Consider the following 26,901-nt stretch of genomic DNA (forward strand, 5'->3'; position numbering starts at 1 on the left):
AGAAAAGGAAAGTCAGCTGGGAAACCAGCTGCAACACAACACCAAAAAGAGAACCTCTCTTCTCAGGAAGAAGTTCTGCCCTCTGAGGGAACTGAGCCTATGGAGCTGGAACCTTATCAGGTTGAGCTCTTGGGCCCAGGGGGACCCTCAAGGGAAGAGTTGTGTAAGGGACAAGAAACCTGTCCCTCTCTTGAAGGCCTTAGGCAGCAAGCTGCTGAAGAGTCCAAAGGCAAGAAAAATGGAACACATAGGGTCTATTGGGAAGATGGACTCCTGTACACTGAGGCAAGAGATCCCAAACCTGGTGCCACTAGGAGAGTGGTAGTGCCTCAGGGTTTCAGAGAGTTTATTCTGACCTTAGCCCATAATATTCCCCTTGCTGGGCATTTGGGACAAACCAAGACGTGGGAGAGGTTAGTCAACCACTTCTACTGGCCCAATATGTCCCAGAAGGTTAAGGAGTTTTGCCTCTCCTGCCCCACCTGTCAATCCAGTGGTAAGACAGGTGGGCATCCAAAGGCCCCCCTCATTCCACTTCCAGTGGTGGGGGTCCCCTTTGAAAGAGTGGGTGTGGACATAGTGGGTCCACTGGAACCTCCCACAGCCTCAGGAAATATGTACATCCTAGTAGTAGTGGATCATGCTACTAGGTATCCTGAAGCTATTTCCCTTAGGTCGACTACTGCCCCTGCAGTAGCCAAGGCCCTCATTGGTATCTTTACCAGAGTGGGTTTCCCTAAGGAGGTGGTGTCTGACAGAGGTACCAACTTCATGTCAGCATACCTAAAACACATGTGGAATGAGTGTGGAGTGACTTACAAATTCACTACACCATATCATCCACAAACTAATGGCCTTGTTGAGAGATTCAACAAGACATTAAAGGGCATGATCATGGGGCTCCCAGAAAAACTCAAAAGGAGATGGGATGTCCTCCTGCCATGTCTGCTTTTCGCTTACAGAGAGGTGCCTCAGAAGGGAGTAGGATTCTCACCCTTTGAACTTCTGTTTGGCCACCCTGTAAGGGGACCACTTGCTCTTGTTAAAGAAGGCTGGGAGAGACCTCTTCATGAGCCTAAACAAGACATAGTGGACTATGTACTTGGCCTTCGCTCAAGAACGGCAGAGTACATGGAAAAGGCAAGTAAAAACCTTGAGGCCAGCCAACAACTCCAGAAGTTGTGGTATGACCAAAAGGCTGCACTGGTTGAATTTCAACCAGGGCAGAAAGTCTGGGTTCTGGGGCCTGTGGCTCCCAGAGCACTTCAGGACAAATGGAGTGGCCCTTACCCAGTACTAGAGAAGAAGAGTCAGGTCACCTACCTGGTGGACCTGGGCACAAGCAGGAGCCCCAAGAGGGTGATCCATGTGAACCGCCTTAAGCTCTTCCATGACAGGGCTGATGTAAATCTGTTGATGGTAACAGATGAGGACCAGGAAGCTGAGAGTGAGCCTCTCCCTGATCTCCTCTCATCAGACCCTAAAGATGGCTCAGTAGATGGAGTGATCTACTCAGACACCCTCTCTAGCCAACAGCAGTCTGACTGCAGGAAGGTCCTGCAGCAGTTTGCTGAACTCTTTTCCCTAACCCCTGGTCAGACACACCTGTGTACCCATGATGTGGACACAGGAGACAGCATGCCTGTCAAAAACAAAATATTTAGACAGTCTGACCAAGTTAAGGAAAGCATCAAGGTGGAAGTCCACAAGATGCTGGAATTGGGAGTAATTGAGTACTCTGACAGCCCCTGGGCTAGCCCAGTGGTCTTAGTCCCCAAACCTCACACCAAAGAAGGGAAGAGAGAGATGAGGTTTTGTGTGGACTACAGAGGTCTCAACTCTGTCACCAAGACAGATGCTCATCCCATTCCTAGAGCTGATGAGCTAATAGACAAATTAGGGGCTGCCAAATTCTTAAGTACCTTTGACTTAACAGCAGGGTACTGGCAAATCAAAATGGCCCCTGGAGCAAAAGAAAAGACAGCATTCTCCACACCTGATGGGCATTATCAGTTCACTGTTATGCCCTTTGGTTTAAAGAATGCCCCTGCCACCTTCCAAAGGTTGGTGAATCAAGTCCTTGCTGGGTTGGAATCCTTTAGTGCAGCTTATCTTGATGATATTGCTGTCTTCAGCTCCACCTGGCAGGATCACCTGGTCCACCTGAAGAAGGTTTTGAAGGCCCTGCAATCTGCAGGCCTCTCTATCAAGGCATCCAAATGCCAGATAGGGCAGGGAACTGTGGTTTACTTGGGACACCTTGTAGGTGGAGGCCAAGTTCAGCCACTCCAACCCAAGATCCAGACTATTCTGGACTGGGTAGCTCCAAAAACCCAGACTCAAGTCAGGGCATTCCTTGGCTTGACTGGGTACTATAGGAGGTTTGTGAAGGGATATGGATCCATTGTGACAGCCCTCACAGAACTCACCTCCAAGAAAATGCCCAAGAAAGTAAACTGGACTGTAGAATGCCAACAGGCCTTTGACACCCTGAAGCAAGCTATGTGCACAGCACCAGTTCTAAAAGCTCCAGATTACTCCAAGCAATTCATTGTGCAAACAGATGCCTCTGAACATGGGATAGGGGCAGTTTTGTCCCAAACAAATGATGATGGCCATGACCAGCCTGTTGCTTTCATTAGCAGGAGGTTACTCCCCAGGGAGCAGCGTTGGAGTGCCATTGAGAGGGAGGCCTTTGCTGTGGTTTGGTCCCTGAAGAAGTTGAGACCATACCTCTTTGGTACTCACTTCCTAGTTCAGACTGACCACAGACCTCTCAGATGGCTGATGCAAATGAAAGGTGAAAATCCAAAACTGTTGAGGTGGTCCATCTCCCTACAGGGAATGGACTTTGTAGTGGAACACAGACCTGGGACTGCCCATGCCAATGCAGATGGCCTTTCCAGGTTCTTCCACTTAGAAAATGAAGACTCTCTTGGGAAAGGTTAGTCTCATCCTCTTTCGTTTGGGGGGGGGGGTTGTGTAAGGAAATGCCTCCTTGGCATGGTTACCCCCTGACTTTTTGCCTTTGCTGATGCTATGTTTTGAATTGAAAGTGTGCTGAGGCCTGCTAACCAGGCCCCAGCACCAGTGTTCTTTCCCTAACCTGTACTTTTGATTCCACAATTGGCACACCCTGGCATCCAGATAAGTCCCTTGTAACTGGTACCTCTGGTACCAAGGGCCCTGATGCCAGGGAAGGTCTCTAAGGGCTGCAGCATGTATTATGCCACCCTAGAGACCCCTCACTCAGCACAGACACACTGCTTACCAGCTTGTGTGTGCTAGTGAGAACAAAATGAGTAAGTCGACATGGCACTCCCCTCAGGGTGCCATGCCAGCCTCTCACTGCCTATGCAGTATAGGTAAGACACCCCTCTAGCAGGCCTTACAGCCCTAAGGCAGGGTGCAATATACCATAGGTGAGGGTACCAGTGCATGAGCACTGTGCCCCTACAGTGTCTAAGCAAAACCTTAGACATTGTAAGTGCAGGGTAGCCATAAGAGTATATGGTCTGGGAGTCTGTTTTACACGAACTCCACAGCACCATAATGGCTACACTGAAAACTGGGAAGTTTGGTATCAAACTTCTCAGCACAATAAATGCACACTGATGCCAGTGTACATTTTATTGTAAAATACACCACAGAGGGCACCTTAGAGGTGCCCCCCTGAAACTTAACCGACTATCTGTGTAGGCTGACTGGTTCCAGCAGCCTGCCACACTAGAGACATGTTGCTGGCCCCATGGGGAGAGTGCCTTTGTCACTCTGAGGCCAGTAACAAAGCCTGCACTGGGTGGAGATGCTAACACCTCCCCCAGGCAGGAGCTGTAACACCTGGCGGTGAGCCTCAAAGGCTCACCCCTTTGTCACAGCACCGCAGGACACTCCAGCTAGTGGAGTTGCCCGCCCCCTCCGGCCCCCACTTTTGGCGGCAAGGCCGGAGAAAATAATGAGAATAACAAGGAGGAGTCACTGGCCAGTCAGGACAGCCCCTAAGGTGTCCTGAGCTGAGGTGACTCTAACTTTTAGAAATCCTCCATCTTGCAGATGGAGGATTCCCCCAATAGGATTAGGGATGTGACCCCCTCCCCTTGGGAGGAGGCACAAAGAGGGTGTACCCACCCTCAGGGCTAGTAGCCATTGGCTACTAACCCCCCAGACCTAAACACGCCCTTAAATTTAGTATTTAAGGGCTTCCCTGAACCTAAGATTTTAGATTCCTGCAACTACAAGAAGAAGGACTGCCGAGCTGACAAACCCCTGCAGAGGAAGAACAGAAGACACCAACTGCCTTGGCCCCAGACTTACCGGCCTGTCTCCTGCCTTCCAAAGAACCTGCTCCAGCGACGCTTTCCAAGGGACCAGCGACCTCTGAATCCTCTGAGGACTGCCCTGCTTCGAAAAAGACAAGAAACTCCCGAGGACAGCGGCACTACTCCAAAAGAACTGCAACTTTGTTACAAGGAGCAGATTTAAAGACCCCTGCAACTCCCCGCAAGAAGCGTGAGACTTGCAACACTGCACCCGGGGACCCCGACTGGTGGAGAACAACTAACTCAGGGAGGACCCTCCGGCGACTCTACGACTGTGAGTAACCAAAGTTGTCCCCCCTGAGCCCCCACAGCGACGCCTGCAGAGGGAATCCCCAGGCTCCCCCTGACCGCGACTGTCTGAACTCCATTTCCCGACGGCTGGAAAAGACCCTGCACCCGCAGCCCCCAGCCCCTAAAGAAACGGAATTTCTGAGCAGGAGTGACCCCCAGGAGGCCCTCTCCCTTGCCCAGGTGGTGGCTACCCCGAGGAGCCCCCCCCTTGCCTGCCTGCATCGCTGAAGAGACCCCTTGGTCTCCCATTGAAACCTGAAGGAAACCCGACGCGTGTTTGCACACTGCACCCGGCCGCCCCCGCGCTGCTGAGGGTGTACTTTCTGTGCTACTTTGTGTCCCCCCCGGTGCCCTACAAAACCCCCCTGGTCTGCCCTCCGAAGACGCGGGTACTTACCTGCTGGCAGACTGGAACCGGGGCACCCCCTTCTCTCCATTATAGCCTATGTGTTTTGGGCACCTCTTTGACCTTTGCACCTGACCGGCCCTGAGCTGCTGGTGTGATAACTTTGGGGTTGCTCTGAACCCCCAACGGTGGGCTACCTTGGACCAAAAACTGAAAACTGTAAGTGACTTACTTACCTGTGAAAACTAACAATAACTTACCTCCCCCAGGAACTGTGAAAATTGCACTGTGTCCACTTTTAAAACAGCTTATTGTGTTTTATGTGAAAAGTATACATGCTAAAGTAATGATTCAAAGTTCCTAGAGTACTTACCTGCAATACCTTTCAAAAGAGCTATTACATGTAAAATTTGAACCTGTGGTTCTTAAAATAAACTAAGAAAAGATATTTTTCTATAACAAAACCTATTGGCTGGATTTGTCTCTGAGTGTGTGTACCTCATTTATTGTCTATGTGTATGTACAACAAATGCTTAACACTACTCCTTGGATAAGCCTACTGCTCGACCACACTACCACAAAATAGAGCATTAGTATTATCTCTTTTTACCACTATTTTACCTCTAAGGGGAACCCTTGGACTCTGTGCATGCTATTCCTTACTTTGAAATAGCACATACAGAGCCAACTTCCTACATTGGTGGATCAGCGGTGGGGTACAAGACTTTGCATTTGCTGGACTACTCAGCCAATACCTGATCACACGACAAATTCCAAAATTGTCATTAGAAATTGATGTTTGCAATTTGAAAAGTTTTCTAAATTCTTTAAAGTCCTGCTAGGGCCTTGTGTTAGTCCCTGTTAGCATTTCTTTTAGAGTTTAAAAGTTTGTAAAAGTTTGAATTAGATTCTAGAACTAGTTTTAGATTCTTAAAAGCATTCCAACTTTTAGAAAAATAATGTCTAGTACAGAGATGAATGTGGTGGAACTCGACACCACACCTTACCTCCATCTCCAGATGAAAGAGCTAAGGTCACTCTGTAACATAAGAAAAATAACAATGGGCTCCAGACCTACCAAAGTACAGCTCCAGGAGCTGTTGGCATAGTATGATAGAGCCAACCCCTCTGTGGATAACACAGAGGAGGATGATAGTGAACTGGAGGAAGAATCCCCTCCACCAGTCCTATCTAGGGAGAACAGGGCTTCTCAAGCCCTGACTCCAAAAATAATAGTCAGAGATACTGGCTCCCTCACAGGAGGGTCCAGCCTCTCTGAAATCACTGAGGATAACTCCAGTGAAGAGGACATCCAGTTAGCCAGGATGGCCAAAAGATTGGCTTTGGAAAAACAGATCCTAGCCATAGAAAGGGAAAGACATGAGATGGGCCTAGGACCCATCAATGGTGGCAGCAACATAACTAGGGTCAGAGATTCTCCTGACATGTTGAAAATCCCCAAAGGGATTGTAACTAAATATGAAGATGGTGATAACATCACCAAATGGTTCACAGCTTTTGAGAGGGCTTGTGAAACCAGAAAAGTGAACAAATCTCACTGGGGTGCTCTCCTTTGGGAAATGTTCACAGGAAAGTGTAGGGATAGACTCCTCACACTCTCTAAAAAAGATGCAGAATCTTATGACCTCATGAAGGGTACCCTGATTGAGGGCTTTGGATTCTCCACTGAGGAGTATAGGATTAGATTCAGGGGGGCTCAAAAATCCTCGAGCCAGACCTGGGTTGACTTTGTAGACTACTCAGTAAAAACACTAGATGGTTGGATTCAAGGCAATGGTGTAAATGACTATGATGGGCTGTACAATTTATTTGTGAAAGAACACCTATTAAGTAATTGTTTCAATGATAAACTGCATCAGCATCTGGTGGACCTAGGACCAATTTCTCCCCAAGAATTGGGAAAGAAGGCGGACCATTGGGTCAAGACTAGAGTGTCCAAAACTTCCACAGGGGGTGACCAAAAGAAAGGGGTCACAAAACCTCCCCAGGGGAAGGGTGATGAGACAACCAAAACTAAAAATAGTAAAGAGTCTTCTACAGGCCCCCAAAAACCTGCACAGGAGGGTGGGCCCAGAGCCTCTTCACAAAACAATGGGTACAAGGGTAAAAACTTTGATCCCAAAAAGGCCTGGTGTCGTAACTGTAGTCAGTCTGGACACCAAACTGGAGACAAGGCCTGTCCCAAGAAAGATACCACTTCTAACTCCCATCCAGCTAAAACTGGAATGGCCAGTCTCCAAGTGGGATCAACAGTGTGCCCAGAGCAAATCAGGTGTCACACTGAAGCTACATTAGTCTCTGAGGGTGGGGTGGATTTAGCCACACTGGCTGCCTGGCCCCCTAACATGCAAAAATACAGGCAGCAGCTCTTAATTAATGGGACAAGTGTAGAGGGCCTGAGGGATACAGGTGCCAGTGTCACCATGGTGACAGAGAAACTGGTTTCCCCTGGCCAATACCTGGCTGGACAAACTTATCCAGTCACCAACGCTGACAATCAGACTAAAGTACATCCCATGGCTATGGTAACTTTAGAGTGGGGAGGGGTCAAAGGCCTGAAACAGGTGGTGGTCTCCTCAAATATCCCAGTAGACTGTTTGCTTGGAAATGACCTGGAGTCCTCAGCATGGGCTGAGGTATAACTGAAAACCCATGCAGCCATGCTGGGTATCCCTGAACTGGTGTGTGTCAAGACTAGGGCACAGTGCAAGGCACAGGGTGAAAAAGTAGAGCTGGAGTCTGGAAAAATGGCCCAGCCTACCAAGAGAAAAGGAAAGTGTAAGGAAATGCCTCCTTGGCATGGTTGCCCCCTGACTTTTTGCCTTTGCTGATGCTATGTTTACAATTGAAAGTGTGCTGAGGCCTGCTAACCAGGCCCCAGCACCAGTGTTCTTTCCCTAACCTGTACTTTTGTATCCACAATTGGCAGACCCTGGCATCCAGATAAGTCCCTTGTAACTGGTACTTCTGGTACCAAGGGCCCTGATGCCAAGGAAGGTCTCTAAGGGCTGCAGCATGTCTTATGCCACCCTGGAGACCTCTCACTCAGCACAGACACACTGCTTGCCAGCTTGTGTGTGCTAGTGAGGACAAAACGAGTAAGTCGACATGGCACTCCCCTCAGGGTGCCATGCCAGCCTCTCACTGCCTATGCAGTATAGGTAAGACACCCCTCTAGCAGGCCTTACAGCCCTAAGGCAGGGTGCACTATACCATAGGTGAGGGTACCAGTGCATGAGCATGGTACCCCTACAGTGTCTAAACAAAACCTTAGACATTGTAAGTGCAGGGTAGCCATAAGAGTATATGGTCTGGGAGTCTGTCAAACACGAACTCCACAGCACCATAATGGCTACACTGAAAACTGGGAAGTTTGGTATCAAACTTCTCAGCACAATAAATGCACACTGATGCCAGTGTACATTTTATTGTAAAATACACCACAGAGGGCACCTTAGAGGTGCCCCCTGAAACTTAACCGACTGTCTGTGTAGGCTGACTAGTTCCAGCAGCCTGCCACACCAGAGACATGTTGCTGGCCCCATGGGGAGAGTGCCTTTGTCACTCTGAGGCCAGTAACAAAGCCTGCACTGGGTGGAGATGCTAACACCTCCCCCAGGCAGGAGCTGTGACACCTGGCGGTGAGCCTCAAAGGCTCACCCCTTTGTCACAGCCCAGCAGGGCACTCCAGCTTAGTGGAGTTGCCCGCCCCCTCCGGCCACGGCCCCCACTTTTGGCGGCAAGGCTGGAGGGAACAAAGAAAGCAACAAGGAGGAGTCACTGGCCAGTCAGGACAGCCCCTAAGGTGTCCTGAGCTGAAGTGACTCTAACTTTTAGAAATCCTCCATCTTGCAGATGGAGGATTCCCCCAATAGGGTTAGGATTGTGACCCCCTCCCCTTGGGAGGAGGCACAAAGAGGGTGTAACCACCCTCAGGGCTAGTAGCCATTGGCTACTAACCCCCCAGACCTAAACACGCCCTTAAATTTAGTATTTAAGGGCTACCCTGAACCCTAGAAAATTAGATTCCTGCAACTACAAGAAGAAGGACTGCCCAGCTGAAAACCCCTGCAGCGGAAGACCAGAAGACGACAACTGCCTTGGCTCCAGAAACTCACCGGCCTGTCTCCTGCCTTCCAAAGATCCTGCTTCAGCGACGCCTTCCAAAGGGACCAGCGACCTCGACATCCTCTGAGGACTGCCCCTGCTTCGAAAAGACAAGAAACTCCCGAGGACAGCGGACCTGCTCCAAGAAAAGCTGCAACTTTGTTTCCAGCAGCTTTAAAGAACCCTGCAAGCTCCCCGCAAGAAGCGTGAGACTTGCAACACTGCACCCGGCGACCCCGACTCGGCTGGTGGAGATCCGACACCTCAGGCGGGACCCCAGGACTACTCTAAGACTGTGAGTACAAAAACCTGTCCCCCCTGAGCCCCCACAGCGCCGCCTGCAGAGGGAATCCCGAGGCTTCCCCTGACCGCGACTCTTTGAATCCTAAGTCCCGACACCTGGGAGAGACCCTGCACCCGCAGCCCCCAGGACCTGAAGGACCGGACTTTCACTGGAGGAGTGACCCCCAGGAGTCCCTCTCCCTTGATCAAGTGGAGGTTTCCCCGAGGAACCCCCCCCTTGCCTGCCTGCAGCGCTGAAGAGATCCCGAGATCTCTCATAGACTAACATTGCGAACCCGACGCTTGTTTCTACACTGCACCCGGCCGCCCCCGCGCTGCTGAGGGTGAAATTTCTGTGTGGGCTTGTGTCCCCCCCGGTGCCCTACAAAACCCCCCCTGGTCTGCCCTCCGAAGACGCGGGTACTTACCTGCAAGCAGACCGGAACCGGGGCACCCCCTTCTCTCCATTCTAGCCTATGCGTTTTGGGCACCACTTTGAACTCTGCACCTGACCGGCCCTGAGCTGCTGGTGTGGTGACTTTGGGGTTCCTCTGAACCCCCAACGGTGGGCTACCTTGGACCAAGAACTGAACCCTGTAAGTGTCTTACTTACCTGGTAAAACTAACAAAAACTTACCTCCCCCAGGAACTGTGAAAATCGCACTAAGTGTCCACTTTTAAAGTAGCTATTTGTGAATAACTTGAAAAGTATACATGCAATTGAAATGATTCAAAGTTCCTAATGTACTTACCTGCAATACCTTTCAAACAAGATATTACATGTTAAATTTGAACCTGTGGTTCTTAAAATAAACTAAGAAAAGATATTTTTCTATAACAAAACCTATTGGCTGGATTTGTCTCTGAGTGTGTGTACCTCATTTATTGTCTATGTGTATGTACAACAAATGCTTAACACTACTCCTTGGATAAGCCTACTGCTCGACCACACTACCACAAAATAGAGCATTAGTATTATCTCTTTTACCACTATTTTACCTCTAAGGGGAACCCTTGGACTCTGTGCATGCTATTCCTTACTTTGAAATAGCACATACAGAGCCAACTTCCTACAGAAAGTCAGCTGGGAAACCAGCTGCAACACAACACCAAAAAGAGAACCTCTCTTCTCAGGAAGAAGTTCTGCCCTCTGAGGGAACTGAGCCTATGGAGCTGGAACCTTATCAGGTTGAGCTCTTGGGCCCAGGGGGACCCTCAAGGGAAGAGTTGTGTAAGGGACAAGAAACCTGTCCCTCTCTTGAAGGCCTTAGGCAGCAAGCTGCTGAAGAGTCCAAAGGCAAGAAAAATGGAACACATAGGGTCTATTAGGAAGATGGACTCCTGTACACTGAGGCAAGAGATCCCAAACCTGGTGCCACTAGGAGAGTGGTAGTGCCTCAGGGTTTCAGAGAGTTTATTCTGACCTTAGCCCATAATATTCCCCTTGCTGGGCATTTGGGACAAACCAAGACGTGGGAGAGGTTAGTCAACCACTTCTACTGGCCCAATATGTCCCAGAAGGTTAAGGAGTTTTGCCTCTCCTGCCCCACCTGTCAATCCAGTGGTAAGACAGGTGGGCATCCAAAGGCCCCCCTCATTCCACTTCCAGTGGTGGGGGTCCCCTTTGAAAGAGTGGGTGTGGACATAGTGGGTCCACTGGAACCTCCCACAGCCTCAGGAAATATGTACATCCTAGTAGTAGTGGATCATGCTACTAGGTATCCTGAAGCTATTTCCCTTAGGTCGACTACTGCCCCTGCAGTAGCCAAGGCCCTCATTGGTATCTTTACCAGAGTGGGTTTCCCTAAGGAGGTGGTGTCTGACAGAGGTACCAACTTCATGTCAGCATACCTAAAACACATGTGGAATGAGTGTGGAGTGACTTACAAATTCACTACACCATATCATCCACAAACTAATGGCCTTGTTGAGAGATTCAACAAGACATTAAAGGGCATGATCATGGGGCTCCCAGAAAAACTCAAAAGGAGATGGGATGTCCTCCTGCCATGTCTGCTTTTCGCTTACAGAGAGGTGCCTCAGAAGGGAGTAGGATTCTCACCCTTTGAACTTCTGTTTGGCCACCCTGTAAGGGGACCACTTGCTCTTGTTAAAGAAGGCTGGGAGAGACCTCTTCATGAGCCTAAACAAGACATAGTGGACTATGTACTTGGCCTTCGCTCAAGAATGGCAGAGTACATGGAAAAGGCAAGTAAAAACCTTGAGGCCAGCCAACAACTCCAGAAGTTGTGGTATGACCAAAAGGCTGCACTGGTTGAATTTCAACCCGGGCAGAAAGTCTGGGTTCTGGAGCCTGTGGCTCCCAGGGCACTTCAGGACAAATGGAGTGGCCCTTACCCAGTACTAGAGAGGAAGAGTCAGGTCACCTACCTGGTGGACCTGGGCACAAGCAGGAGCCCCAAGAGGGTGATCCATGTGAACCGCCTTAAGCTCTTCCATGACAGGGCTGATGTAAATCTGTTGATGGTAACAGATGAGGACCAGGAAGCTGAGAGTGAGCCTCTCCCTGATCTCCTCTCATCAGACCCTAAAAATGGCTCAGTAGATGGAGTGATCTACTCAGACACCCTCTCTAGCCAACAGCAGTCTGACTGCAGGAAGGTCCTGCAGCAGTTTGCTGAACTCTTTTCCCTAACCCCTGGTCAGACACACCTGTGTACCCATGATGTGGACACAGGAGACAGCATGCCTGTCAAAAACAAAATATTTAGACAGTCTGACCAAGTTAAGGAAAGCATCAAGGTGGAAGTCCACAAGATGCTGGAATTGGGAGTAATTGAGTACTCTGACAGCCCCTGGGCTAGCCCAGTGGTCTTAGTCCCCAAACCTCACACCAAAGAAGGGAAGAGAGAGATGAGGTTTTGTGTGGACTACAGAGGTCTCAACTCTGTCACCAAGACAGATGCTCATCCCATTCCTAGAGCTGATGAGCTAATAGACAAATTAGGGGCTGCCAAATTCTTAAGTACCTTTGACTTAACAGCACGGTACTGGCAAATCAAAATGGCCCCTGGAGCAAAAGAAAAGACAGCATTCTCCACACCTGATGGGCATTATCAGTTCACTGTTATGCCCTTTGGTTTAAAGAATGCCCCTGCCACCTTCCAAAGGTTGGTGAATCAAGTCCTTGCTGGGTTGGAATCCTTTAGTGCAGCTTATCTTGATGATATTGCTGTCTTCAGCTCCACCTGGCAGGATCACCTGGTCCACCTGAAGAAGGTTTTGAAGGCCCTGCAATCTGCAGGCCTCTCTATCAAGGCATCCAAATGTCAGATAGGGCAGGGAACTGTGGTTTACTTGGGACACCTTGTAGGTGGAGGCCAAGTTCAGCCACTCCAACCCAAGATCCAGACTATTCTGGACTGGGTAGCTCCAAAAACCCAGACTCAAGTCAGGGCATTCCTTGGCTTGACTGGGTACTATAGGAGGTTTGTGAAGGGATATGGATCCATTGTGACAGCCCTCACAGAACTCACCTCCAAGAAAATGCCCAAGAAAGTAAACTGGACTGTAGAATGCCAACAGGCCTTTGACACCCTGAAGCAAGCTATGTGCACAGCACCAGTTCTAAAAGCTCCAGATTACTCCAAGCAATTCATTGTGCAAACAGATGCCTCTGAACATGGGATAGGGGCAGTTTTGTCCCAAACAAATGATGATGGCCATGACCAGCCTGTTGCTTTCATTAGCAGGAGGTTACTCCCCAGGGAGCACCGTTGGAGTGCCATTGAGAGGGAGGCTGTAGGAAGTTGGCTTGGTATGTGCTATTTCAAAGTAAGGAATAGCATGCACAGAGTCCAAGGGTTCCCCTTAGAGGTAAAATAGTGGTAAAAATAGATAATACTAATGCTCTATTTTGTGGTAGTGTGGTCGAGCAGTAGGCTTATCCAAGGAGTAGTGTTAAGCATTTGTTGTACATACACATAGACAATAAATGAGGTACACACACTCAGAGACAAATCCAGCCAATAGGTTTTGTTATAGAAAAATATATTTTCTTAGTTTATTTTAAGAACCACAGGTTCAAATTTAACATGTAATATCTTGTTTGAAAGGTATTGCAGGTAAGTACATTAGGAACTTTGAATCATTTCAATTGCATGTATACTTTTCAAGTTATTCACAAATAGCTATTTTAAAAGTGGACACAGTGCAATTTTCACAGTTCCTGGGGGAGGTAAGTTTTTGTTAGTTTTACCAGGTAAGTAAGACACTCACAGGGTTCAGTTCTTGGTCCAAGGTAGCCCACCGTTGGGGGTTCAGAGCAACCCCAAAGTCACCACACCAGCAGCTCAGGGCCGGTCAGGTGCAGAGTTCAAAGTGGTGCCCAAAACGCATAGGCTATAATGGAGAGAAGGGGGTGCCCCGGTTCCGGTCTGTTTGCAGGTAAGTACCCGCGTCTTCGGAGGGCAGACCAGGGGGGTTTTGTAGGGCACCGGGGGGGACACAAGCCCACACAGAAATTTCACCCTCAGCGGCGCGGGGGCGGCCGGGTGCAGTGTTAGAACAAGCATCGGGTTCGCAATGTAAGTCAATGAGAGATCAAGGGATCTCTTCAGCGCTGCAGGCGGGCAAGGGGGGGCTTCCTCGGGGAAACCTCCACTTGGGCAAGGGAGAGGGACTCCTGGGGGTCACTCCTGCAGTGAAAGTCCGGTCCTTCAGGTCCTGGGGGCTGCGGGTGCAGGGTCTTTTCCAGGCGTCGGGACTTAGGTTTCAGAGAGTCGCGGTCAGGGGAAGCCTCGGGATTCCCTCTGCAGGCGGCGCTGTGGGGGCTCAGGGGGGACAGGTTTTGGTACTCACAGTCGTAGAGTAGTCCGGGGGTCCTCCCTGAGGTGTTGGTTCTCCACCAGCCGAGTCGGGGTCGCCGGGTGCAGTGTTGCAAGTCTCACGCTTCTTGCGGGGAGTTGCAGGGTTATTTAAAGCTGCTTCTTGAAACAAAGTTGCAGTCTTTTTGGAGCAGGTCCGCTGTCCTCGGGAGTTTCTTGTCGTCGTCGAAGCAGGGCAGTCCTCAGAGGATTCAGAGGTCGCTGGTCCCTTTGGAAGGCGTCGCTGGAGCAGAGTTCTTTGGAAGGCAGGAGACAGGCCGGTGAGTTTCTGGAGCCAAGGCAGTTGTTGTCTTCTGGTCTTCCTCTGCAGGGGTTTTCAGCTAGGCAGTCCTTCTTCTTGTTGTTGCAGGAATCTAATTTTCTAGGGTTCAGGGTAGCCCTTAAATACTAAATTTAAGGGCGTGTTTTAGGTCTGGGGGGTTAGTAGCCAATGGCTACTAGCCCTGAGGGTGGGTACACCCTCTTTGTGCCTCCTCCCAAGGGGAGGGGGTCACAATCCTAACCCTATTGGGGGAATCCTCCATCTGCAAGTTGGAGGATTTCTAAAAGTTAGAGTCACCTCAGCTCAGGACACCTTAGGGGCTGTCCTGACTGGCCAGTGACTCCTCCTTGTTGCTTTCTTTGTTCCCTCCAGCCTTGCCGCCAAAAGTGGGGGCCGTGGCCGGAGGGGGCGGGCAACTCCCCTAAGCTGGAGTGCCCTGCTGGGCTGTGACAAAGGGGTGAGCCTTTGAGGCTCACCGCCAGGTGTTACAGCTCCTGCCTGGGGGAGGTGTTAGCATCTCCACCCTGTGCAGCCTTTGTTACTGGCCTCAGAGTGACAAAGGCACTCTCCCCATGGGGCCAGAAACATGTCTCTAGTGTGGCAGGCTGCTGGAACTAGTCAGCCTACACAACAGTCGGTTAAGTTTCAGGGGGCACCTCTAAGGTGCCCTCTGGGGTGTATTTTGCAATTAAATGTACACTGGCATCAGTGTGCATTTATTGTGCTGAGAAGTTTGATACCAAACTTCCCAGTTTTCAGTGTAGCCATTATGGTGCTGTGGAGTTCGTGTTTGACAATTTCCCAGACCATATACTCTTATGGCTACCCTGCACTTACAATGTGTAAGGTTTTGTTTAGACACTGTAGGGGTACCATGCTCATGCACTGGTACCCTCACCTATGGTATAGTGCACCCTGCCTTAGGGCTGTAAGGCCTGCTAGAGGGGTGACTGACCTATACTTGCATAGGCAGTGAGAGGCTGGCATGGCACCCTGAGGGGAGTGCCATGTCGACTTACTCGTTTTGTTCTCACTAGCACACACAAGCTGGCAAGCAGTGTGTCTGTGCTGAGTGAGAGGTCTCCAGGGTGGCATAAGACATGCTGCAGCCCTTAGAGACCTTCCTTGGCATCAGGGCCCTTGGTACTAGAAGTACCAGTTACAAGGGACTTATCTGGATGCCAGGGTCTGCCAATTGTGGATACAAAAGTACAGGTTAGGGAAAGAACACTGGTGCTGGGGCCTGGTTAGCAGGCCTCAGCACACTTTCAATTGTAAACATAGCATCAGCAAAGGCAAAAAGTCAGGGGGCAACCATGCCAAGGAGGCATTTCCTTACACAACCCCCCCCCCAAACGAAAGAGGATGAGACTAACCTTTCCCAAGAGAGTCTTCATTTTCTAAGTGGAAGAACCTGGAAAGGCCATCTGCATTGGCATGGGCAGTCCCAGGTCTGTGTTCCACTATAAAGTCCATTCCCTGTAGGGAGATGGACCACCTCAACAGTTTAGGATTTTCACCTTTCATTTGCATCAGCCATTTGAGAGGTCTGTGGTCAGTTTGAACTAGGAAGTGAGTCCCAAAGAGGTATGGTCTCAGCTTCTTCAGGGACCAAACCACAGCAAAGGCCTCCCTCTCAATGGCACTCCAACGCTGCTCCCTGGGGAGTAACCTCCTGCTAATGAAAGCAACAGGCTGGTCAAGGCCATCATCATTTGTTTGGGACAAAACTGCCCCTATCCCATGGTCAGAGGCATCTGTCTGCACAATGAACTGCTTAGAATAATCTGGAGCTTTTAGAACTGGTGCTGAGCACATTGCTTGTCTCAGGGTGTCAAAGGCCTGTTGGCATTCCACAGTCCAGTTCACTTTCTTGGGCATTTTCTTGGAGGTGAGTTCAGTGAGGGCTGTCACAATGGATCCATATCCCTTCACAAACCTCCTGTAATACCCAGTCAAGCCAAGGAATGCCTTGACTTGAGTCTGGGTTTTTGGAGCTACCCAGTCCAGAATAGTCTGGATCTTGGGTTGGAGTGGCTGAACTTGGCCTCCACCTACAAGGTGGCCCAAGTAAACCACAGTTCCCTGCCCTATCTGGCATTTGGATGCCTTGATAGAGAGGCCTGCAGATTGCAGAGCCTTCAAAACCTTCTTCAGGTGGACCAGGTGATCCTGCCAGGTGGAGCTAAAGACAGCAATATCATCAAGATAAGCTGTGCTAAAGGACTCCAAACCAGCAAGGACTTGATTCACCAACCTTTGGAAGGTGGCAGGGGCATTCTTTAAACCAAAGGGCATAACAGTAAACTGATAATGCCCATCAGGTGTGGAGAATGCTGTTTTCTCTTTTGCTCCAGGTGCCATTTTTATTTGCCAGTACCCTGCTGTCAAGTCAAAGGTACTTAAGAATTTGGCAGCACCTAATTTGTCTATGAGCTCATCAGCTCTAGGAATTGGATGGGCGTCTGTCTTGGTGACAGAGTTGAGCCCTCTGTAGTCCACACAAAACCTCATCTCTTTCTTTCCATCTTTGGTGTGAGGTTTGGGGACTAAGACCACTGGGCTAGCCCAGGGGCTGTCAGAGCGCTCAATTACTCCCAATTCCAGCATCTTGTGGACTTCCACCTTGATGCTTTCTTTAACATGGTCAGACTGTCTAAAAAAATTGTTTTTGACAGGCATGCTGTCTCCTGTGTCCACATCATGGGTACACAGGTGTGTCTGACCAGGGGTTAAGGAGAAGAGTTCAGGAAACTGTTGTAGGACTCTCCTACAATCAGCTTGCTGTTGGCCAGAGAGGGTGTCTGAGTAGATCACTCCATCTACTGAGCCATCTTTTGGGTCTGATGACAGAAGATCAGGGAGAGGTTCACTCTCTGCCTCCTGATCCTCATCTGTTACCATCAACAGATTCACATCAGCCCTGTCATGGAAGAGCTTAAGGCGGTTCACATGGATCACCCTCTTGGGGCTCCTGCTTGTGCCCAGGTCCACCAGGTAGGTGACCTGACTCTTCCTTTCTAGCACTGGGTAAGGGCCACTCCATTTGTCCTGGAGTGCCCTGGGAGCCACAGGCTCCAGAACCCAGACTTTCTGCCCTGGTTGGAACTCAACCAGTGCAGCCTTTTGGTCATACCAAAACTTCTGGAGCTGTTGGCTGGCCTCAAGGTTTTTGGTTGCCTTTTCCATGTACTCTGCCATTCTAGAGCGAAGGCCAAGTATATAGTCCACTATGTCTTGTTTAGGCTCATGAAGAGGTCTCTCCCAGCCTTCTTTAACAAGAGCAAGTGGTCCCCTTACAGGGTGACCAAACAGAAGTTCAAAGGGTGAGAATCCTACTCCCTTCTGTGGCACCTCTCTGTAAGCAAAAAGCAGACATGGCAAGAGGACATCCCATCTCCTTTTGAGTTTTTCTGGGAGCCCCATGATCATGCCTTTTAATGTCTTGTTGAATCTCTCAACTAAGCCATTAGTTTGTGGATGGTATGGTGTAGTGAATTTGTAAGTCACTCCACACTCATTTCACATGTGTTTTAGGTATGCTGACATGAAGTTGGTACCTCTGTCAGACACCACCTCCTTAGGGAAACCCACTCTGGTAAAGATACCAATGAGGGCCTTGGCTACTGCAGGGGCAGTAGTCGACCTAAGGGGAATAGCTTCAGGATACCTAGTAGCATGATCCACTACTACTAGGATGTACATATTTCCTGAGGCTGTGGGAGGTTCCAGTGGACCAACTATGTCCACACCCACTCTTTCAAAGGGGACCCCCACCACTGGAAGTGGAATGAGGGGGGCCTTTGGGTGCCCACCTGTCTTACCACTGGATTGACAGGTGGGGCAGGAGAGGCAAAACTCCTTAACCTTCTGGGACATATTGGGCCAGTAGAAGTGGTTGACTAACCTCTCCCACGTCTTGGTTTGTCCCAAATGCCCAGCAAGGGGAATATCATGGGCTAAGGTCAGAATAAACTCTCTGAACGACTGAGGCACTACCACTCTCCTAGTGGCACCAGGTTTGGGGTCTCTGGCCTCAGTGTACAGGAGTCCATCTTCCCAATAGACCCTATGTGTTCCATTTTTCTTGCCCTTGGACTCTTCAGCAGCTTGCTGCCTAAGGCCTTCAAGAGAGGGACAGGTTTCTTGTCCCTTACACAGCTCCTCCCTTGAGGGTCCCCCTGGGCCTAAGAGCTCAACCTGATAAGGTTCAAGCTCCAAAGGCTCAGTTCCCTCAGAGGGCAGAACTTCTTCCTGAGAAGAGAGGTTCTCTTTTTCTGACTGTGTTGCAGTTGGTTTCCCAACTGACTTTCCTTTTCTCTTGGTAGGCTGGGCCATTCTTCCAGACTCCAGCTCTACTTTTTCACCCTGTGCCTTGCATTGTGCTCTTGTTTTTACACACACCAGTTCAGGGATACCCAGCATGGCTGCATGGGTGTTTAGTTCTACCTCAGCCCATGCTGAGGACTCCAGGTCATTTCCAAGCAGACAGTCTACTGGGATGTTTGAGGAGACCACCACCTGTTTCAGGCCATTGACCCCTCCCCATTCTAAAGTTACCATTGCCATGGGATGTGCTTTAGTCTGATTGTCAGCATTGGTGACTGTATACGTTTTTCCAGTCAGGTATTGGCCAGGGGAAACCAGTTTCTCTGTCACCATGGTGACACTGGCACCTGTATCCCTCAGGCCCTCTACACTTGTCCCATTAATAAAGAGCTGCTGCCTGTATTTTTGCATGTTAGGCGGCCAGGCAGCTAGTGTGGCTAAATCCACCCCACCCTCCGAGACTAGAGTAGCTTCAGTGTGGACCCTGATTTGCTCTGGGCACACTGTTGATCCCACTTGGAGACTAGCCATTCCAGTGTTACCTGGATTGGAGTTTGGAGTGGAACTTTTCTTGGGACAGGCCTTGTCTCCAGTTTGGTGTCCAGACTGACTACAGTTTCGACACCAGGCCTTTTTGGGATCAAAGTTTTTACCCTTGTACCCAGGATTGTTTTGTGAAGAGGCTCTGGGCCCACCCTCCTGTGCAGGTTTTTGGGGGCCTGTAGAAGACTCTTTACTATTTTTATTTTTGGCTGTCTCACCACCTTTCCCCTTGGGAGGTTTTGTGACCCCTTTCTTTTGGTCACCCCCTGTGGAAGTTTTGGACACCCTTGTCTTGACCCAATGGTCCGCCTTCTTTCCCAATTCTTGGGGAGAAATTGGTCCTAGGTCTACCAGATGCTGATGCAGTTTATCATTGAAACAATTACTTAACAGGTGTTCTTTCACAAATAAATTGTACAGCCCATCATAATTACTTACACCACTGCCTTGAATCCAACCATCTAGTGTTTTTACTGAGTAGTCTACAAAGTCAACCCAGGTCTGGCTCGAGGATTTTTGAGCCCCCCTGAATCTAATCCTATACTCCTCAGTGGAGAATCCAAAGCCCTCAATCAGGGTACCCTTCATGAGGTCATAAGATTCTGCATCTTTTCCAGAGAGTGTGAGGAGTCTATCCCTACACTTTCCTGTGAACATTTCCCAAAGGAGAGCACCCCAGTGAGATCTGTTCACTTTTCTGGTTACACAAGCCCTCTCAAAAGCTGTGAACCATTTGGTGATGTCATCACCATCTTCATATTTAGTTACAATCCCTTTAGGGATTTTCAACATGTCAGGAGAATCTCTGACCCTATTTATGTTGCTGCCACCATTGATGGGTCCTAGGCCCATCTCTTGTCTTTCCCTCTCTATGGTTAGGATCTGTCTTTCCAAAGCCAATCTTTTGGCTATCCTGGCTAACTGGATGTCCTCTTCACTGGAGTTTTCCTCAGTGATTTCAGAGTTGTTGGTCCCTCCTGTGAGGGAACCAGCATCTCTGACTATTATTTGTGGAGTCAGGGCTTGAGAAGCCCTGCTCTCCCTAAGTAGGACTGGAGGGGGGGAATTTCCCTCCAAGTCACTATCTTCATCCTCTGAGTTGCCATCCTCAGAGGGGTTGGCCTTTTCAAACTCTGCCAAAAGCTCCTGGAGCTGTACTTTGGTAGGTTTGGGGCCGATTGCTATTTTCTTTAGTTTACAGAGTGACCTTAGCTCTCTCATCTGTAGATGGAGGTAAGGTGTGGTGTCGAGTTCCACCACAGTCACATCTGTGCTAGACATTTTGCTTCTAAAAGTTGGAATACTTTTTAAGAATCTAAAACTGGTTCTAGAATCTAATTCAAACTTTTACAAACTTTTAAACTCTAAAAGAAATGCTAAACAGGATCTAACACAAGGCCCTAGCAGGTCTTTTAAGAATTTAGAAAACTTTTCAAATTGCAAAAATCTATTTCTAATGACAATTTTGGAATTTGTCGTGTGATCAGGTATTGGCTGAGTAGTCCAGCAAATGCAAAGTCTTGTACCCCACCGCTGATCCACCAATGTAGGAAGTTGGCTCTGTATGTGCTATTTCAAAGTAAGGAATAGCATGCACAGAGTCCAAGGGTTCCCCTTAGAGGTAAAATAGTGGTAAAAATAGATAATACTAATGCTCTATTTTGTGGTAGTGTGGTCGAGCAGTAGGCTTATCCAAGGAGTAGTGTTAAGCATTTGTTGTACATACACATAGACAATAAATGAGGTACACACACTCAGAGACAAATCCAGCCAATAGGTTTTGTTATAGAAAAATATCTTTTCTTAGTTTATTTTAAGAACCACAGGTTCAAATTTAACATGTAATATCTTGTTTGAAAGGTATTGCAAGTAAGTACATTAGGAACTTTGAATCATTTCAATTGCATGTATACTTTTCAAGTTATTCACAAATAGCTATTTTAAAAGTGGACACAGTGCAATTTTCACAGTTCCTGGGGGAGGTAAGTTTTTGTTAGTTTTACCAGGTAAGTAAGACACTCACAGGGTTCAGTTCTTGGTCCAAGGTAGCCCACCGTTGGGGGTTCAGAACAACCCCAAAGTCACCACACCAGCAGCTCAGGGCCGGTCAGGTGCAGAGTTCAAAGTGGTGCCCAAAACGCATAGGCTATAATGGAGAGAAGGGGGTGCCCCGGTTCCGGTCTGTTTGCAGGTAAGTACCCGCGTCTTCGGAGGGCAGACCAGGGGGGTTTTGTAGGGCACCGGGGGGGACACAAGCCCACACAGAAATTTCACCCTCAGCGGCGCGGGGGCGGCCGGGTGCAGTGTTAGAACAAGCGTCGGGTTCGCAATGTAAGTCAATGAGAGATCAAGGGATCTCTTCAGCGCTGCAGGCGGGCAAGGGGGGGCTTCCTCGGGGAAACCTCCACTTGGGCAAGGGAGAGGGACTCCTGGGGGTCACTCCTGCAGTGAAAGTCCGGTCCTTCAGGTCCTGGGGGCTGCGGGTGCAGGGTCTTTTCCAGGCGTCGGGACTTAGGTTTCAGAGAGTCGCGGTCAGGGGAAGCCTCGGGATTCCCTCTGCAGGCGGCGCTGTGGGGGCTCAGGGGGGACAGGTTTTGGTACTCACAGTCGTAGAGTAGTCCGGGGGTCCTCCCTGAGGTGTTGGTTCTCCACCAGCCGAGTCGGGGTCGCCGGGTGCAGTGTTGCAAGTCTCACGCTTCTTGCGGGGAGTTGCAGGGTTCTTTAAAGCTGCTTCTAGAAACAAAGTTGCAGTCTTTTTGGAGCAGGTCCGCTGTCCTCGGGAGTTTCTTGTCGTCGTCGAAGCAGGGCAGTCCTCAGAGGATTCAGAGGTCGCTGGTCCCTTTGGAAGGCGTCGCTGGAGCAGAGTTCTTTGGAAGGCAGGAGACAGGCCGGTGAGTTTCTGGAGCCAAGGCAGTTGTTGTCTTCTGGTCTTCCTCTGCAGGGGTTTTCAGCTAGGCAGTCCTTCTTCTTGTTGTTGCAGGAATCTAATTTTCTAGGGTTCAGGGTAGCCCTTAAATACTAAATTTAAGGGCGTGTTTTAGGTCTGGGGGGTTAGTAGCCAATGGCTACTAGCCCTGAGGGTGGGTACACCCTCTTTGTGCCTCCTCCCAAGGGGAGGGGGTCACAATCCTAACCCTATTGGGGGAATCCTCCATCTGCAAGATGGAGGATTTCTAAAAGTTAGAGTCACCTCAGCTCAGGACACCTTAGGGGCTGTCCTGACTGGCCAGTGACTCCTCCTTGTTGCTTTCTTTGTTCCCTCCAGCCTTGCCGCCAAAAGTGGGGGCCGTGGCTGGAGGGGGCGGGCAACTCCCCTAAGCTGGAGTGCCCTGCTGGGCTGTGACAAAGGGGTGAGCCTTTGAGGCTCACCGCCAGGTGTTACAGCTCCTGCCTGGGGGAGGTGTTAGCATCTCCACCCAGTGCAGGCTTTGTTACTGGCCTCAGAGTGACAAAGGCACTCTCCCCATGGGGCCAGCAACATGTCTCTAGTGTGGCAGGCTGCTGGAACTAGTCAGCCTACACAGACAGTCGGTTAAGTTTCAGGGGGCACCTCTAAGGTGCCCTCTGGGGTGTATTTTGCAATTAAATGTACACTGGCATCAGTGTGCATTTATTGTGCTGAGAAGTTTGATACCAAACTTCCCAGTTTTCAGTGTAGCCATTATGGTGCTGTGGAGTTCGTGTTTGACAAACTCCCAGACCATATACTCTTATGGCTACCCTGCACTTACAATGTCTAAGGTTTTGTTTAGACACTGTAGGGGTACCATGCTCATGCACTGGTACCCTCACCTATGGTATAGTGCACCCTGCCTTAGGGCTGTAAGGCCTGCTAGAGGGGTGACTGACCTATACTTGCATAGGCAGTGAGAGGCTGGCATGGCACCCTGAGGGGAGTGCCATGACGACTTACTCGTTTTGTTCTCACTAGCACACACAAGCTGGCAAGCAGTGTGTCTGTGCTGAGTGAGAGGTCTCCAGGGTGGCATAAGACATGCTGCAGCCCTTAGAGACCTTCCTTGGCATCAGGGCCCTTGGTACTAGAAGTACCAGTTACAAGGGACTTATCTGGATGCCAGGGTCTGCCAATTGTGGATACAAAAGTACAGGTTAGGGAAAGAACACTGGTGCTGGGGCCTGGTTAGCAGGCCTCAGCACACTTTCAATTGTAAACATAGCATCAGCAAAGGCAAAAAGTCAGGGGGCAACCATGCCAAGGAGGCATTTCCTTACAGAGGCCTTTGCTGTGGTTTGGTCCCTGAAGAAGTTGAGACCATACCTCTTTGGTACTCACTTCCTAGTTTAGACTGACCACAGACCTCTCAGATGGCTGATGCAAATGAAAGGTGAAAATCCAAAACTGTTGAGGTGGTCCATCTCCCTACAGGGAATGGACTTTGTAGTGGAACACAGACCTGGGACTGCCCATGCCAATGCAGATGGCCTTTCCAGGTTCTTCCACTTAGAAAATGAAGACTCTCTTGGGAAAGGTTAGTCTCATCCTCTTTCGTTTGGGGGGGGGTTGTGTAAGGAAATGCCTCCTTGGCATGGTTACCCCCTGACTTTTTGCCTTTGCTGATGCTATGTTTTGAATTGAAAGTGTGCTGAGGCCTGCTAACCAGGCCCCAGCACCAGTGTTCTTTCCCTAACCTGTACTTTTGATTCCACAATTGGCACACCCTGGCATCCAGATAAGTCCCTTGTAACTGGTACCTCTGGTACCAAGGGCCCTGATGCCAGGGAAGGTCTCTAAGGGCTGCAGCATGTATTGTGCCACCCTAGAGACCCCTCACTCAGCACAGACACACTGCTTACCAGCTTGTGTGTGCTAGTGAGAACAAAATGAGTAAGTCGACATGGCACTCCCCTCAGGGTGCCATGCCAGCCTCTCACTGCCTATGCAGTATAGGTAAGACACCCCTCTAGCAGGCCTTACAGCCCTAAGGCAGGGTGCACTATACCATAGGTGAGGGTACCAGTGCATGAGCACTGTGCCCCTACAGTGTCTAAGCAAAACCTTAGACATTGTAAGTGCAGGGTAGCCATAAGAGTATATGGTCTGGGAGTCTGTTTTACACGAACTCCACAGCACCATAATGGCTACACTGAAAACTGGGAAGTTTGGTATCAAACTTCTCAGCACAATAAATGCACACTGATGCCAGTGTACATTTTATTGTAAAATACACCACAGAGGGCACCTTAGAGGTGCCCCCTGAAACTTAACCAACTATCTGTGTAGGCTGACTGGTTCCAGCAGCCTGCCACACTAGAGACATGTTGCTGGCCCCATGGGGAGAGTGCCTTTGTCACTCTGAGGCCAGTAACAAAGCCTGCACTGGGTGGAGATGCTAACACCTCCCCCAGGCAGGAGCTGTAACACCTGGCTGTGAGCCTCAAAGGCTCACCCCTTTGTCACAGCACCGCAGGACACTCCAGCTAGTGGAGTTGCCCGCCCCCTCCGGCCCCGGCCCCCACTTTTGGCGGCAAGGCCGGAGAAAATAATGAGAATAACAAGGAGGAGTCACTGGCCAGTCAGGACAGCCGCTAAGGTGTCCTGAGCTGAGGTGACTCTAACTTTTAGAAATCCTCCATCTTGCAGATGGAGGATTCCCCCAATAGGATTAGGGATGTGACCCCCTCCCCTTGGGAGGAGGCACAAAGAGGGTGTACCCACCCTCAGGGCTAGTAGTCATTGGCTACTAACCCCCCAGACCTAAACACGCCCTTAAATTTAGTATTTAAGGGCTTCCCTGAACCTAAGATTTTAGATTCCTCCAACTACAAGAAGAAGGACTGCCGAGCTGACAAACCCCTGCAGAGGAAGAACAGAAGACACCAACTGCCTTGGCCCCAGACTTACCCGCCTGTCTCCTGCCTTCCAAAGAACCTGCTCCAGCGACGCTTTCCAAGGGACCAGCGACCTCTGAATCCTCTGAGGACTGCCCTGCTTCGAAAAAGACAAGAAACTCCCGAGGACAGCGGCACTGCTCCAAAAGAACTGCAACTTTGTTACAAGGAGCAGATTTAAAGACCCCTGCAACTCCCCGCAAGAAGCGTGAGACTTGCAACACTGCACCCGGCGACCCCGACTCGACTGGTGGAGAACAACCAACTCAGGGAGGACCCTCCGGCGACTCTACGACTGTGAGTAACCAAAGTTGTCCCCCCTGAGCCCCCACAGCGACGCCTGCAGAGGGAATCCCCAGGCTCCCCCTGACCGCGACTGTCTGAACTCCATTTCCCGACGGCTGGAAAAGACCCTGCACCCGCAGCCCCTAGCCCCTAAAGAAACGGAACTTCTGTGCAGGAGTGACCCTCAGGAGGCCCTCTCCCTTGCCCAGGTGGTGGCTACCCCGAGGAGCCCCCCCCCTTGCCTGCCTGCATCGCTGAAGAGACCCCTTGGTCTCCCATTGAAACCTGAAGGAAACCCGACGCGTGTTTGCACACTGCACCCGGCCGCCCCCGCACTGCTGAGGGTGTACTTTCTGTGATACTTTGTCCCCCCCCCGGTGCCCTACAAAAACCCCCTGGTCTGCCCTCCAAAGACGCGGGTACTTACCTGCTGGCAGACTGGAACCGGGGCACCCCCTTCTCTCCATTATAGCCTATGTGTTTTGGGCACCTCTTTGACCTTTGCACCTGACCGGCCCTGAGCTGCTGGTGTGATAACTTTGGGGTTGCTCTGAACCCCCAACGGTGGGCTACCTTGGACCAAAAACTGAAAACTGTAAGTGACTTACTTACCTGTGAAAACTAACAATAACTTACCTCCCCCAGGAACTGTGAAAATTGCACTGTGTCCACTTTTAAAACAGCTTATTGTGCTTTATGTGAAAAGTATACATGCTAAAGTAATGATTCAAAGTTCCTAGAGTACTTACCTGCAATACCTTTCAAAAGAGCTATTACATGTAAAATTTGAACCTGTGGTTCTTAAAATAAACTAAGAAAAGATATTTTTCTATAACAAAACCTATTGGCTGGATTTGTCTCTGAGTGTGTGTACCTCATTTATTGTCTATGTGTATGTACAACAAATGCTTAACACTACTCCTTGGATAAGCCTACTGCTCGACCACACTACCACAAAATAGAGCATTAGTATTATCTCTTTTTACCACAATTTTACCTCTAAGGGGAACCCTTGGACTCTGTGCATGCTATTCCTTACTTTGAAATAGCACATACAGAGCCAACTTCCTACAAAAACCTTAAGCCAGTGCTATACCTGACAGAGAGGTCTGCTGTTCTCTTCTAGTTTTACTATTTATAGGTCGTGCTACCCTGCCTGCCATTTTCCTATAATGTTACATTATGCAGCAACAGTGTCCTAATTTGTGCAAAATAGTTTGCGCCCATGCATGGATTTTAATGTCTTGTATCACAGAGAGGGGCATATTCGTTAATTAATTATTATATCACAAAACAATACTGATAATGGGATTGGTGCTGTTGTAGAAGGTTTGCATTCTAGTTTCAACACTACCTTAGTTTTCTGGATCTTTGGGGACATATCTGCAAATATTACAATTTATTCTGGTCACTTATAAC

At 49.6% G+C, this 26,901-nt stretch overlaps 1 protein-coding gene across 4 annotated transcripts in view; it reads left to right on the forward strand.

The window, feature by feature from the left end:
• GREB1 (growth regulating estrogen receptor binding 1) overlaps positions 1 to 26,901 on the forward strand; it is a 932,876-nt gene that overhangs the window by 627,338 nt on the left and 278,637 nt on the right. The gene's annotated exons all lie outside the window — the stretch shown is intronic.

Source organism: Pleurodeles waltl, chromosome 5 (assembly GCF_031143425.1).
Source record: "Pleurodeles waltl isolate 20211129_DDA chromosome 5, aPleWal1.hap1.20221129, whole genome shotgun sequence".
NCBI classification, from domain to species: domain Eukaryota; kingdom Metazoa; phylum Chordata; class Amphibia; order Caudata; family Salamandridae; genus Pleurodeles; species Pleurodeles waltl.